Consider the following 14,810-nt stretch of genomic DNA (forward strand, 5'->3'; position numbering starts at 1 on the left):
AGGGGTGTTGGCAGGGGTCCCCAGAGGCTTAGGCATCCCCAATATCTGCAGATGAGTTCAGTTGTACTCTTCTGGCACTGCTGCTGGCTCGGAGCTCCCAATGCGTGCGTCCTCACAGCTCCATAGCTAAGCCACGCCCCCAACTTAGACAATTCTACTTTATACCAGTTTGATAAATCTCTTTTTATGGAAAAAAAACAACAAAAACATAGGCAACAATGAATGCTTTAAATTATATATGATGCCCCTAGCTCAGTATAGGTGGTAAGGGGGTGTCAGACTCAATTTTAAGTGTCACCGTCACTTCAGAAAACTTTTGACAGACCCGTACCGATCGAGAGTTAGAGCTGGGAGAATAAAGAGAATAAAATAAAATAAAGAGAAAAAATAAAATAAGAAACATACTCACCTCTAAGCATTGGCTGCTTGGTGGTTGTTGTTATTTACAGGTCATCTGATGTTTTTCTGGCCACTGGAGGTCTAGGAGACAGCATACAAAACTACTGAGAAAACCACCACTGGAAGGGGACAGCACTACAAAAGTGAGTAAGCTCTGAAGAAACATTAGGAAAACTTGCTGTTAGTTGTATTTGCGAAGGAAGAAAATACAAATTCTGATGGCAGTTTTCATTCACATTTCAGTTTTACAGTCCATACCAAAACATGACAAATAATGTCCTTTCACAAAACAAGAAAAACGATCTTAGGCTGGGTTCACACTGTGTTTTTGCAGTCTGTTTAACATTTAAAAATGCATCCATTAAACAGACTGCACAAATGCAGTGTGAACCCAGCCTTACAAATATTTTATGGACACGTTTTTTTGCCATATCTATCAAACCATGGAACCTCGTCTACTGGACTGTCAAAAGAAATTTTACTTTAACCCATTAAAAATGTGACCACGAATAGCCAAATAGCTGGGATCTGAAGACAGTAAGATAACTGCAGTGCGCTCTTATAGCTCAGCATCCTTTAAAACTTCAAAAAGGAGAAATGTTGAAAGATGACATACTTTCAACTGCTGCTTCATTATTTGAAAATTTTAAAAAAGAAATCAGAAATTATTTCTGCCATACAAAGTCTACAGTTGTCTTGAAACTTTGTACCTCGCAGGATTGAACCCTAATGACACCTTTCACTAGTTTAAAGTGTAGCTGTCGTTTTAAATAACATTGCAGAAATCAATAGTAGAAGTGATTTAAAAAGAAAAAAAAAACGATGTAATAGGTTTTATTAGGCAAAATAGCTTCTGTGCTCACTATGATGTTTTCTAGTCTCCCCCCTCACTTTGTATCTGTTGCAGAGAAGCCAGTGCAGTTTACAGTAAAGGAGCCAGCACAGCACAACATCCTGCAATCTTACCTCACCAAGTTCCCAGACCAGCACTGACCAGTCTCACCTATAAATCCAGCATTTTCTATGCCCAGACAGTCTCCAAACCGCAGGGGCTTGTTCTCTCCTCTTCCTGCTCACTCATCCTCCTCAGCCCCTCCCTGGGTTATAATGGACACAGCAAACCTGTCTTCACTTCGCTCCTCTGTAATGCAGATGGCTTTGCCTGATAATGAACAGCGGGGAATGAACAAAACAGCTTTGTCAGTAAAGAAGGAAAGTCTTTTGCCTAATAAAACCTAGTACAGAGTTTCTTAAGAGACCTTAAGGACAGAGCCCAAAATTACCTTAAGGACTGCACGCACCAATTTTCAATTTACGTTTTAGTTTTTTCCTCCTTGCCTTCTAAGGGTCCTATTCCACGGGCCGAGGAGGGCCCGATCAACGATGTAAACGAGCGCCGTTCTGCTAGATCGCCGCTCGTTTACTGGGCCTATTCCACTGGCCGATAATCGTTGAGCGAGGGCTGCAAGGACATCGTTACCGATGTCCTTGCAGTCCTTGCAGCATCATACATTACCTGTCAGGTCTTCTCCGTGCTGTCTTCATCCCCGGGTCCCGCGCGCTCTATCTTTAGAATGGCCGGTCAGCTGACCGGCCAAACTCAGCCAATCACAGGCCGCGGCGGTCCCGGCCTGTGATTGGCTGAGCGCTCCGTCAGCTGACCGGACATTCTGAAGATAGAGCGCGCAGGACCCGGGGATGAAGACAGCGCCGAGAAGACCTGACAGGTAATGTATGATGATGCAGCCTGTCAAATCGTCGGTCGCCCGCCGCGCACCGCTATTCAACCGTAGTGATGCGCGGTGGGGGAACGATGATTTTAGGTCTGGCCCTAAATGAACGATCAGCCGATGACACGATCATCGGCTGATCGTTCTCCCTATTTCACCAAACAATAATCGGCCGAATCGGGCCAAATGGGGCCATCCGGCCAATTATCGTTATTATGGAATAGGGCCCTAAGAGCTATAACTCTTTCGTTTTTCTATCTATAGGGCCAGGTGAGGGCTTGTTTTTTCAGGAATAGGTGTACTTTGTAATGGCCCTGTCAGGACAGGGGAGGTAGGGACAAGACACGACAGTGAGCCCTAATCAAACTGACAGTACAAAATCAGTAAACAATCGGATAGTCAAAGGTCAGGCAGGAGGACAGATAACAGGTCGGGCAAGCAGAGTTAGAAACGGGGATCGCAGGAAAAGACAGGCGGAGCTGGGATCAGGGTATGAACTTTAATAGCCAGCGCTGAGAGACTGGCTCAGCTTTCTTTTTATGAGGATCAAGAGCCCGATCTGGATCCCCATTGGACCGGCGCTCTGATCCTCAAGGTTCCGGACAGGCAGAGAAAAACGTCAATCAGAAAGACTTGCTCAGCTGCAGCAATTAAGTCCAGCAGAGCTAAGTGTAACTCTTGCATTGCTAAGAAGTTAAGAAGCAATCGGGGTGTGTCACACAAAAGCAAAAAACAGGCCCAGTTCACACCAGGCTACTGCACATTCCTGACAGGCCCCTTTCAATGTACCATAACAAGTATGACAGAACCCTCAAAATATTATTTATGGGGTGAAATTAGAAAAAAAAAATGCAATTCTGCTTTTTTGGGGGGCGGGGGGGGGGCAGGTTTCCATGTCTATGTACTTTATTTTAAAACTGACATTTTATCATAATTCTATAGGTCATTCTGAATTCAGTGATATGCAGTTTATAAAGATTTTCTGATGTTTTCCATTTTTTTTAACTGTAAAACTTTTTTTTTACAAATAGGTGTGATTCTGATGGCCCTATTGTGACTCTTATAACGCTTTTATTTTTTCATGTATGGGGCTATATGGGGTGTTATTTTTTGTGCCATGATCTCTAATTTTTATGAGTATTAGATTTGTGTAGATGAGAAGTATTGATCAATTTTTATAAATTTTTTAAAAATAAAGCAATAAAGCAATATTGTTTTGACAATTACGCATCCTATGGTATATAATATGTTTATTTCTTTTTAAATGTTTCATTTATAAAATGGAAAAGGTGGGTGATTTACATTTTTATTGGGGAGGGGCTATGTCATGTTTATTAAAACATTTAAAATTTTTTGAATTTTCACTTTTTACGTCCCCTAGGGATCACTGCTATGCCATAGCATAGCATTGATCATTGTTATCCGCGATCAATGCATAGAGCCTGTCTGTGGCAGACTCAATCGTCGATCTGGATCGTCGATCTGACTGGCATACTGGTAAGTCATGGGTCCTTAAGGGGTTAAATTTGCTTGTACTATTGATTTCTGCACAGTTCACTAAATGATAGTTGCACTTTAAATATGATTTAGAGAAGTGTGAATTTTTAAGTTTTAGTATGATGAATCATTAGATGTAGTGGACACAGCTCAACCTAACATTTATATACAGATAACTTTTAAAGACTTAAGTGTAAAAGATTTTTTTTTTCATCAGTGCTTTCATTAACCCCTTCATGACAAAGGTCATTGATACACAGATGTCCGGGTCTCATTAAAGCAATGTTCCTCCTCATCTTCTAAGATCCAGAACACTTTTATTTTTAAACCTACAGGGCTGGTTGGGGTGTCATTTTTGTGCCATGATTTTTTTTATTGGTATCATATTGGTATAAAAGAACATTTTTGATCGCTTTTTATTATTTTTTTTTATGATATATAATAAAAAGAAATCCACAATCCTGGTGTTTCTTTCCTCGTTTATGCTGTTCACCATTTGGAAACAACATTGTTATATTTTATTAGATTGGACAACTCCGTGCACTAAAATGTCAAATATGTTTATAGGGCTTTACACACACACATATATATATATTTAAAAAAATTTTGTTTGTTTTGTTTTGTTTTACACAGTCCCCAGGGGAGTAGATTGCATATATTGATCAATGCTATGTCATTGCATAGCATTGATCAGTATTACTGTCAATCTGCACATACAGTATGCCTGAGGGCAGGCTCTATGTTAAGATCACTAGTCCAACTGGATAGAGTTAAGTATTTCCCCTCTGTCTGTCAGGGAAAGTGATCAGGAAACAAGAAAGCCATGCTACGGGGGTCCTGATCAGACAGTCATTGACAGGTATGTATCCTGCATGATTGCGTCTGCCTGTCATTATGCTCAGCTCCTGGAACACTAATGTGTCACACTGAAGCAGCCCTTCACTTATTAAAAGCCCTTCATAGCAGGAACATTATTGCACAGGGTATTGGCAGTAGGAACATATATATACGTATTGCTGACATGAAGGGGCTAAAGGAGAGAGGACTAATCTAATGGAAGCAAAAAATGATCCTCTGTGCAGACCACACATATAGAGGAACAGTTTAATAATCCAATAGTAATGTGATGTTTTGGGGTGTAATGCCCATTTCTCAAACCACAAGGTAGCATATAAACCTTTTTCATTAATGGAGATAATTAAAGGGAGAAGATATTTACAATGCCTTCAGAACAGAATAAATTTTTGATAAAATCTAGGCCAGCTTGCATACATGTTACTATGTGTGCATGGGATTTATGTAGGGGCTTGGATATCTACATGAATCCTGGCTGCCAGGGGAATTTTTAAAACTGGCGTAGGAGATGCCATTTTAATAACCCCCCCATGTGTGCAAGACCACTGCAGCTGTTAGGACTCGGGCCGGGCGTTCGGCTCGGCGTCCATAGCAGCCATATGTTTTTCACTAACTCTGCTCTGCTGTTCTGTGTTGTAGCAGAGGCCAGGGTTTCACTCCCCTGGCTGATCAGCTTAGGTGTTGTGTGTGTTCACTAATTATTGACTGACAGCTGACTCACCAGTTAGATGTCTGTATCTGGGCAGGACCTGGAGCCTCAGCCCCAATCAAGTCTGGGGCTGGGACTCCAGGCTCCATAAGTATCAGCCCTGAGCTCTCATTCCTCGCCTGCGATAGTACCTGGTTCACCCTAGAGTTACTTGACCTAGCCTTTAGTCTGTATTTGATTCCTGGTTACCTGACTTCTGCTATTAACCCTTTGACTACCCCTTTGGACACGATTTTGTACTGTGCTGCCTGTTTGGTATTTGACTTGGACTTCTGACTTCTCCTTATTGTGTTTTGTCTGTCTTGTATTGTTCTGTGTTTCACTCAGCCAGCCTAGGGACTGCCGTCCAGTTGTCCGTTTGCTATTTTAGAGCATCTGAGGCAAGAAGGTAGGGACAGCGGGGTGGGTGCCAGCTTCAGGGCTCACCCGTCCTTGTGTCTTCCTGTCCCAATCCTAACATTATCGCAGGCCCAATAATCCACGCCAGCGATCACGACAGCTCACCATGTCTGCTGAGCTGTCAGTCGCTGACCGTTTAGAAGAACTTGTGAACCGGATAAGCGGTATTGCAGGTGTGGTAACTCAACTGGCAGACCGAGTGGATTCCCTCACTCAGGCCACCACCCAGTCGACTGCGACACCTGCCGAAGTTGCAGTACCGGTTCAGACCACTAGACTTAAAATGCTCATGCCTGACCGTTTTGACGGTAATCCTGAGAAATTCAGAACATTTAAAGAATCATGTAACCTTTATTTCTGGTTTAATTCATTCTCTGGAGAAGCAGAGAGGGTGGCCATGATTGTGTCCCTTCTCCAGGGGCCTCCCCAGGATTGGGCCTTGTCATTACCAGTTGAAGCTCCAGGATGGAGTTCAGTCCAGTCCTTTTTTTCCTCCCTAGGACAGATCTATGATGACCCTAATCATGCTGCCCTGGCCGAGGCTCACTTGTTGTCCATCCAGCAAGGTAACCGCACCGCTGAGGACTACTCGGCTGAGTTTAGGCAGTGGAGTGTGGTGACTGGGTGGGCAGACGCACCTTTAAAAACCTTTTACCGTCAGGGATTGTCTGATAATATTAAAGATGCTATGGTCAGTCATCCCTCTCCTGACTCTCTAAGTGACATGATGACCTTAGCCATCTCCATTGACAGACGACTTAGAGAGAGAAAGTGGGAGAAGCAAGGGGTGACATCTAGTGTTCCTTGTCAGGGTCACTTGGTTGGTAGCAAGGTAACCTCCCCTAGATTTGTTACAGTTCCTTCTCCTACCTCGTTATCAGAGGAACCTATGGTATTGGGGTCAACCTCTGCTGCCACCCGCAGGAAACATCGATTGGACAATTTGCTGTGTCTGTACTGCGGAAAACCTGGTCACTACATCCGAGAGTGCCCGTCAAGGCCTAATCAACACCTGGGAAAACGGCAGTGCCTGGGTGATGATCTGGAGGGCCACCCAGGCACACAGGTACCTCCAAAAATCTATGATAAGCTTTTACTGCCCGTTAAATTGTTTTCTGGTGATGTTATTTTTTCCTGTCAGGCCATGGTGGACTCAGGCGCAGCCCTGAGTCTTATTCGTATGTCTGTTGCTGTGTCCTTAGGGTTAAAGTTGATTCCGCTTTGTTACCCATTCTCTGTTTCAGGTGCCAACTCTGCCCCTTTAAGTGGGGGTAACATCAGGTTCCGTACCCCTGAGGTGTCTATGGGGGTTGGCTGTCTCCACTATGAACACATTTCCTTTTTTGTTATGGACAAACTAGCCGCAGATGTAATTCTTGGGTTACCATGGTTACGACTCCACAATCCTGTCTTTAGTTGGAGAACCTCAGAATTGATCAAGTGGGGTAATTCTTGTGAGTCGCATTTGACTCAAATTTATCCGTCCTTGTGTTCAGCTTCTGATATGTTGGCTCTTCCTGAGTTCATTGAGGACTTTTGTGATGTTTTTGATGAGGCGGTTGCTGACGCCTTGCCTCCTCACCGTCCGTATGATTGTGCCATCGATCTTGTGTCCGGGGCCAGGTTTCCTAAGGGTCGGATTTTTTACCTGTCTCCCCCGGAACGAGAGTCGATGCGGCAATACATACAGGATAGTTTGAGGAAGGGTCACATCCGCCCATCAGTGTCTCCTATGGGTGCTGGCTTCTTCTTTGTGGAGAAGAACGATGGCGGGTTACGTCCTTGTATAGATTACAGAGAACTTAATAAAATAACCGTTAAGGACCAGCATCCCCTTCCCCTAATCCCGGATCTTTTAAACCAAGTTGTAGGTGCCCGTTGGTTCTCCAAAATTGACCTTCGGGGGGGCATATAACTTGATTCGGATCCGGGAAGGCGATGAATGGAATACAGCTTTTAACACTCCCGAGGGTCACTTTGAATATCTGGTGATGCCCTTTGGGCTCAGTAATGCTCCTGCTGTTCGTAAATGACATATTTCGTGATCTGTTTGGTCAATTCGTCGTGATATACCTGGATGACATCCTCATTTACTCACCAGACTGGCCGTCCCACCAGAGACATGTACGTGAGGTGTTATCCAGGCTTAGGAAAAATTCTTTGTGTGCTAAGTTCTCCAAATGTCTTTTTGGAGTAAAAGAGGTTGGGTTCCTTGGGTACATTCTTACCCCTTATTCAGTACAAATGGATCCTAAAAAGGTGTCCGCAGTACGGGAGTGGGCAAAACCTACTACCTTGAAAGAGGTCCAAAGGTTTCTAGGCTTCGCAAATTTCTATAGAAAATTTATTCGCAATTTCTCATTAGTTGTCAAACCATTGACTAATCTTACGAAAAAAGGGGCGGACCCAACCTCTTGGTCTAATGAGGCCGAACAGGTGTTTACTCAGTTGAAAAAGAGTTTTTCTACTGCCCCCGTCTTGGTTCATCCTGATTTAGAGCTTCCATTCGTGGTTGAGGTTGATGCCTCAGAGTCCGGTGTAGGAGCGGTACTCTCTCAGGGCAGGGAACCTTATACCAATTTGAGACCTGTGGCTTACTTTTCCAGGAGATTCTCCACTTCCGAGGCTAATTACGACATTGGTAATCGGGAACTTTTGGCCATCAAATGGGCCTTCGAGGAGTGGAGGCATTTCCTGGAGGGAGCTAGACTTCAGGTTACAGTTTTGACAGATCATAAGAACCTGTTATACCTGGATAAAGCTAAAAGGTTAAATCCGCGTCAAGCCCGTTGGGCATTGTTTTTTACCCGTTTCAATTTTATTGTTATGTACCGTCCGGGATCCAAGAATATTAAGGCAGACGCCTTATCTAGGAGCTTTGGTGTTGATAATATGCCTGAGGTAGAGCCTGAAAACATCCTACCCCCAGGCATTGTGTTGGCCAGTATCTCCGTTAACTTAAAAAACGAAATTTTGAGATCTCAAAATAACGCGCCAGCTGATGTACCTCCTGATAAGCTGTTCGTTCCTGTAAACCTTAGAATAGCAGTGTTGAAAGAGGTTCATGCGTCCACACTGGCTGGTCATCCTGGCATAGCTGGGACAGGTTATCTGTTGTCTCGTTCATGCTGGTGGCCTTCATGGCAGAGAGACGTAAGGGAATACGTAAAGTCCTGTGAGACATGTGCACGAGGCAAAAACCCCACGGTCTTTGCCTGAAGGTCTGCTGCAGCCCCTTCCATTGCCTTGTCGTCCATGGTCCCATCTTTCGATGGACTTTGTCACGGACCTTCCTCCCTCACGGGGAAAGACCGTAATCTGGGTGGTAGTAGACCGATTTAGCAAGATGTGTCACCTGATAGCCTTGAAAAAACTTCCCACCGCCAAATCCCTGGCAAAACTGTTTGTACGTCACATCCTCCGTCTGCACGGAATCCCTACCAATATTGTTTCAGACCGAGGGGTGCAATTTGTATCAAAATTCTGGAGGGCATTTTGTGAGTTGTTGAATATATCATTGTCATTTTCTTCTGCATTCCATCCAGAAACCAATGGACAAACAGAACGTACTAATCAGTCTCTTGAACAGTACTTAAGGTGTTACATATCTGATAATCAAAATGCATGGTTTGAGTATTTACCTATGGCAGAATTTGCTTTGAACAACCACGTTAATACGTCCACACAACTAACCCCCTTCTATTGTAACTATGGTTATCATCCCCGGTTTTCAGCAGTTCCTAATCAAGAGTTTCAATTCACTTCAGTCAAAGAACTTACACAAAAACTGTGCACAGTTTGGGCGGAGAGTCTTGCGACTCTAACCGTATCCCAACAGAAACATATCCAATATGCCAACCGTAGACGCCGTCCTGGTCCCCAGTATGTGGTGGGTGAGAAAGTATAGTTGTCCTCCAAGAACCTCCGACTTCGTGTGCCTTCAGCTAAATTTGCACCCCGGTATATTGGTCCATTCCCCATTGCTGAAATTATTAACCCTGTGTCATTTAAGTTACAGTTACCTCGATCATTAAAAATTCATCCTGTATTCCACAAGAGCCTCCTTAAGAAGTACACTCCTCCAGCAGTTGCTTGTCCTCCTCCCCTTCCAGTTGTAGTCCAAGGTGAATTGGAGTACGAGATTAAAAGGATTCTCGACTCAAGAAGAATTCGTAGGACCATACAGTATCTGGTACATTGGAAGGGGTATGGCCCGGAGGAGCGTACATGGGTAACATCACGAGATCTTCATGCCCCTGATTTAATAAAAAGTTTTCATCTTTCGTATCCTGAAAAGCCTGGAGGTCTTCGTGAGGGTCCGGAGGCCCCTCCTCAGGGGGGGGGTTCTGTTAGGACTCGGGCCGGGCGTTCGGCTCGGCGTCCATAGCAGCCATATGTTTTTCACTAACTCTGCTCAGCTGTTCTGTGTTGTAGCAGAGGCCAGGGTTTCACTCCCCTGGCTGATCAGCTTAGGTGTTGTGTGTGTGTTCACTAATTATTGACTGACAGCTGACTCACCAGTTAGATGTCTGTATCTGGGCAGGACCTGGAGCCTCAGCCCCAATCAAGTCTGGGGCTGGGACTCCAGGCTCTATAAGTATCAGCCCTGAGCTCTCATTCCTCGCCTGCGATAGTACCTGGTTCACCCTAGAGTTACTTGACCTAGCCTTTAGTCTGTATTTGATTCCTGGTTACCTGACTTCTGCTATTAACCCTTTGACTACCCCTTTGGACACGATTTTGTACTGTGCTGCCCGTTTGGTATTTGACTTGGACTTCTGACTTCTCCTTATTGTGTTTTGTCTGTCTTGTATTGTTCTGTGTTTCACTCAGCCAGCCTAGGGACTGCCGTCCAGTTGTCCGTTTGCTATTTTAGAGCATCTGAGGCAAGAAGGTAGGGACAGCGGGGTGGGTGCCAGCTTCAGGGCTTACCTGTCCTTGTGTCTCCCTGTCCCAATCCTAACAGCCGCATAGACTTTATCTTGAAGAGCTTGAAAACCAGTATACAGATCTTCTGTTGAATACTGAAGTAAGGAGAATATAAGGTGGCTGAGCAGAGGAAACCAGAACGTACCAATGCTTTTGTAGTAAAACAGAAAATGTGGCAGGCTCAGCTGCAAGAAATTGTTTTCTCCAGTTTGCAAAAGCTGCAAAAGGAGCACACGCCATGTAAAGTGATACTGTATCCACCAACAGTAAGTCCTTCCAGTTCCTGCTATTTAAAGGGAACCAATCACTTAAAAAATAGCTATAACGCTATGGGAATGTGCTGTAGCACACTTCCCAAACCTGCTTCTACAACACCCCTCCCTGGAGTGTACAGCCCGAAAACTTACTTTATAAAGTTGGGGCCCTGTATTTAATTACCCCCAAGTAGTCACGGTGGGTGGTGAGCTGCGGCAAGTAGTCGTGATTAGCCTGCGTAATTGTGGCAACGTCACCGAGAGGCGTGTTGTCCCTAACGTCAGCACGCCTACGTTCTTTCTGTGCCGCTCATGCGCAGTACAGCGGGTCCGGTCCGCGCCATACTGTGCAGGTACAAAATAGCCTCGGACTCATTGCCGGACCACCAGCAATGAGTTTGAGGCTTTCTGCACCTGCGCAGTACGGCGCGGACCGGACCAGCTGTACTGCGCATGAGCGGCACTTTTTTCTACAGCAGACCTGCGTGGCCGGCCCCCTGATGACATCCCTGGCAACTGGCTCGACTGGTTGCTAGGGGTGCGCCGGCAACGTCCATAGTTACTGTGCGCTGCGGTGAAGTCCAGCACTGCCAGTCAGCTCTATAGTGTATGCTGGGGGCTAGAGTTTTTGACTGAGACGACTGATAGATACCGACCCGGCTAGGGATAAATTAAATAAACACATAGACAAGAAATAAAGAGTCAGCACCGGAAAAAAGTTATATAAGAACATAATTATAGGCAGCTGGTATGTAAACAATATATATCAATATAAATATACATACTGCATGTAAGGTCCCACAAGACCTGCACAATATAAAGTGCCTAGTGTAAACAATAAAATATACCGATCATTGTGGAGCTTGATGCTACATACATGCAAATACCACCTAAACCACAATTACCCATAACAGGTCCCAATGGCCACGTACTCCGACATGCGTTTCGGCATTCACATACGTCAAGGAGCATCAAGCACACATGCTCCTTGAGAAAGGTGAACGCCGAAACGCAGCAGAGATGACTGTGTCAGACTGGAACGAATACACCACTTTCTATAGGACATACAGCAGCTGATAAGTACTGGGAAACTTGAGATTTTCACATAGACGTTGGTGACTTGGTAACAACTTGGCACTCAGCCACCCCATTGTGTAACTTTACAGGTGTGATACTTCAAGGTTAAGTAGTTGTAGTTCCTGGATGCTTTCACTTATCATTAGATGTTATTGTTGAAGATATCGATGGAGGGAAATTTCATGAACTGACTTCAGACAATCTTTGGATATGAAGGAATAATGATTGTGTAACTACAGATGTATATAGAAATGCAGAAGAGGAGTGGTTTCCTTTTTATTTCTGCTAGTTGCATGTTGACTTTTCTCTTGTTTATTTCAATAGGGAAGTGCAGAGGATTAAAACCAATTACAAGAGGTTCATACGGAGAGAGAACTCATCTGGCATCTCTACAGAATCCTACTGGACAGGAACTTCACTGCCTTACATAGTGCTTATTAACACATCACTTAGTACCAGGCAAGATTCATCAGCAAGTGAAAGATTCTGAATACAAGAGAGCCGTGGAGAAGAGAACAATCTGCTCTTTATGGCAGGTCAGTAATCTGTATTCACTAGTATAGGGCTGAATTATATGCTGACTGACTAGGGGGTAGACTCACACCAAACATTGATGGTCTATCCGAATTGGCAATCAATATAATTACTCCAAGCAAACACATTTTAAAGAGGTGTTTGGGGGAATCTCTACACTGTGGGCATTTTCTGTCTGCTTGACATGTCAGCAATAGAAAAGAATGGTTCAACACAAACCAGATATGAAAAAAGTGCCACAGACCAGACATGCCCTTTAACATTTTGCTATATGTATATGTCCTAGTAAATTAGTTTGATAGTGTTTTGATCATTAGAGCCATCAATAATCTGAACAAAATGTTAGTTGTATGTTGCATATGGGGTCTGTGTCTGTGGGGGCCGCACAAAACTCACACAGCAGTTTTCTATGCAGCCGCATGAAAACCCAGCCGGAAACTATACAGAGTCTATACACTCCGGCCGGGATTCCATAGGCCACAATGTTATTTTAATTTTCAGTTAAATAGCGGCTGGTTTTTCAACAGCCGTTATTTATTGAAAATTTAGTTTCTGTGAACTTACAAGCCTTATGCTGTAGTTTTGTGGCAGATTTTATTTTCCAGAAATCTGCCACAAATCTACAGCATAAGGCTCATAAGTTCACAGAAAGTAAATCTGTCATGGAAGTACCACTGTATGTAGTAATGGAAAACCCCAGTTAAAGTTAGTTATTCAGTTGCATCATTTACTTCCTTATATGCATATTGTGTAATAGTAAATCCGTTGCACCAGAAAGCAGAAACATAAGGAATACCAGTTACAGATATTAAAATAAATGGCAAAGACTACACAGTGAGCAGCACACTTCTCTAGAGCAGAGTGGTTCATGAACAACAATGCAATATACTCAGAAGCTAAGTTACCTTTTTTAACCCCTTCACCTCAGCCATACAGCTATATACGTTCCTACTACCGATGCCCCATGAAGTAGGGATTAGAGATGAGCGAATTTACAGCAAAGCACTTTATTCCTATCTTCATTGTGTTCATTAGACTGCGGGCTTTAAAGTCTACTCCACTCCGTCCCCGTCCCCCCTCCCAAGGTGCTGGGAAAAGATTGATCCAGTACTGGGAAAGTTTCCCAGGACTGGATCCAGCTTTTCCTAGCACCCATGGAGGAGTTTCATGGAGTGGAGCACACTTCAAAGCCCGCAAACTGATGAGCATAATGAAAATAGGAATGAAGCGCTTTGCTTTATTGTTATTTTTTTTTTACATTTTATATTAAAAGATTAATAAAAATTGATCAATACGTCCCATCTACATAGATGTGATACTAATAAAAACTACAAACACAAAAAAACTGAAATATGCAACAGCTCACCGCAAAGGCAAGATACAGACCTGCTAGAGACCTGAAAATAGTTAAAAGCAGCCCCCCACAACTGCTAAAAAAAATTCCCACAAAAATAATGAGACCATTTGCAAACAGTGTAAACCACCCCACCACAATAAGGTGACCTCATATTCGGGGAAGACCCTACACTGTACTATGGCCCCTCCATGGCGTGTAATACGCCTATGCTCTGGGCATGCAAGGTCTGTCTTATCGCTGCAAAAGTAATAATAAAAACTAGAGATCATGATGCAAAAAATTACACCCCATACAGCCCCGTAGGTGATAAAATAAAAGCGCTATAAGAGTCACAATAGGGCCTTTGAAATCACACCTATTTGCAAAAAAAAGGTTTTACTGTTAATAACAATAGTAAAACATTAAAAAAGTTATGTAAACATGCATATCTCTGTGTTGAGACTGACCTATAGAATAAAGATAAAATTTCAGTTTTATAAGGCTGGGTTCACACTACGTATATTTCAGTCAGTATTGTGGTCCTCATATTGCAACCAAAACCAGGAGTGGATTAAAAACACAGAAAGGATCTGTTCACACAATGTTGAAATTGAGTGGATGGCCGCCATTTAACAGTAAATAACTGCCATTATTTCAATATAACAGCCGTTGTTTTAAAATAACAGCAAATATTTGTCATTAAATGGCAGCCATGCACTCAATTTCAACACTGTGTGAACAGATCCATTCTGTGTTTTTAATCCACTCCTGGTTTTGATTGCAATATGAGGACCACAATACTGACTGAAATATACGTAGTGTGAACCTGGTAAAGTGCATTACATAAACACAGACCCCATCCCAATAAAAAATAGGAAATCTTTAAGAATTGCATTTTTTTTATCCCAATTACACCCCATAAATAATATCTTGGGGGTTCTGTCATTAATTTTATGGTAGATTGAAAGGCGTCAATACAATTTACAGTTGTTCCAGAAAAAAACAAGACCTCACATGGCCCAGTAGCTGGAAAAAGAGTTATAACTCTCAGAAAACGAGGAGGAAAAAACGAAAACTGAAAATTGTCCCAG

The 14,810-nt window shown here is 43.4% G+C and overlaps 1 protein-coding gene across 4 annotated transcripts in view; it reads left to right on the top strand.

Annotated features, from left to right (window-relative positions):
* Positions 1-14,810, top strand: part of LOC138769978 (toll-like receptor 13) — a 110,118-nt gene that overhangs the window by 60,163 nt on the left and 35,145 nt on the right. The window contains exons 1-2 of one of the 4 annotated variants that reach the window (XM_069948781.1): positions 11,317-11,379; positions 12,174-12,385. The gene's annotated coding sequence lies outside the window, so the exon portion shown is untranslated. Of the gene's footprint in view, positions 1-11,316; positions 11,380-11,441; positions 11,521-11,869; positions 11,939-12,173; positions 12,386-14,810 lie in introns of those variants that run through there. The other 3 variants (XM_069948782.1, XM_069948783.1, XM_069948779.1) reach the window with 3 other exon arrangements.

The sequence above is a fragment of the Dendropsophus ebraccatus genome, chromosome 12 (assembly GCF_027789765.1).
Source record: "Dendropsophus ebraccatus isolate aDenEbr1 chromosome 12, aDenEbr1.pat, whole genome shotgun sequence".
NCBI lineage: Eukaryota > Metazoa > Chordata > Amphibia > Anura > Hylidae > Dendropsophus > Dendropsophus ebraccatus.